The sequence below is a fragment of the Mus caroli genome, chromosome 6, assembly GCF_900094665.2.
Source record: "Mus caroli chromosome 6, CAROLI_EIJ_v1.1, whole genome shotgun sequence".
In the NCBI taxonomy this organism is placed as follows: Eukaryota; Metazoa; Chordata; class Mammalia; order Rodentia; family Muridae; genus Mus; species Mus caroli.
Window position 1 is genome coordinate 116,590,567 of NC_034575.1, and position 1,441 is coordinate 116,592,007.

A 1,441-nucleotide genomic window follows, 5' to 3' on the forward strand; every position below is an offset into this window, starting at 1 on the left:
GAGACTGTTAATGACATGCAGTGTTGGCGTCCTTATTTAAACAGCAAAGAAAGTTGGCACACTTGACTCAAAGATGCTCAACTCCGGTTATGCAGGAAAGTCACCAGTGGAGATTCTGCAAAGATCTGCATGGCCAGGGGCTTGGTCCAAACCTTTGAATAAGACTCCCTAGAGGCTGTGGAGATGGCTCCCCAGAAAGCACCTGCCTTGCAAACACTAGGACCTGAGTTTGATCCCAGAATGCAGGTGAAGATACTGGGCATTGTGGCTCACACTTCTAATCCCGGAGTTGGGCGGCAGAGACAGGAACCCCCTGTGCTAGGTGGCCAGATAGCCTTACCTAAGTGGTGATAGCCAGGCCAATAAGAGACCCTTTCTCTAAGGTGAATAGTGTTCCTCGGAATGACAAGGATAGCTTTATAACTCCACAAAACCAAAAAAGAAAAAGACAAAGAAATGATTTTCCAAGAATAGATGCTGTTTGTCTCTCAACAACTTGTTCCTGGGGCCCACACAGCCAGTGCCCTGTTCCCTTAGTGGTTTTATTTTGCCTTTTTATGACATTAGTCACCCCTGAACCATTGACNACTTAGCGATCGTTGCCTGCATGTCCTGACAGTCCCTCTGTCCAGCACACTTAACTGCTCCTGGTCTCCTCATTTTGGTGGATNGAGCTGGGCTCAGGCCTCCCACGACCTTTGATGGACAGCCTGCCTATTTAGCAAGTAGCTTCCCAAGAAGAATCTGAGTGCATGTTGAGTGGTGTCTATGGATTGGAACTTCTGGGTGAACTTTAGATTCAGGATTGCTGGGTTCAAGAGTAAAGCTATATCTAACTCGTCAAATTCTGCCATGGAGCCACCAACAAAGTCCAAGAATGACAGGTTTTCCAGAGGGATTAGAATTTTAGATTTCTGATAACTTCACAGATGGAAGAAAGCCTGGGAGAGTCTTTTTCATGCATATGCAAGTACACGTGGAGGTGCTGGGAAGTTGGAGGCTAACCATGGGCTGTGAGGGACAGCAGCACTAGGCTTCCCTGAAGGTATCTTCCATATATATGTATATGTATATATATGTGCATATATATGTATGCATATATGTGTNTATGTGTGTTAAATATATATTATATAATTATTACATAATAATATATTGCATAATATATGTAAATAAATATATATGTTAAATATGTATTTAACTTTTGAAACCTATGAATGTTTACATGTTTGAAAAACAGAACTAAACCTACAGAAAACGAGAAACTCTGAAGTTGAAAATAAGCCCCTCCCCCATCAAATAATGCCTAGCCATGTGTCAGATTAACAACATAAGTGCGCGACAGCATCCTGGTTTCACATAGCTTTATAACCTTTTGTTTTCTTCCTTCCTTCCTTCCTTCCTTCCTTCCTTCCTTCCTTCCTTCCTTCCTTCCTTCCTTCCT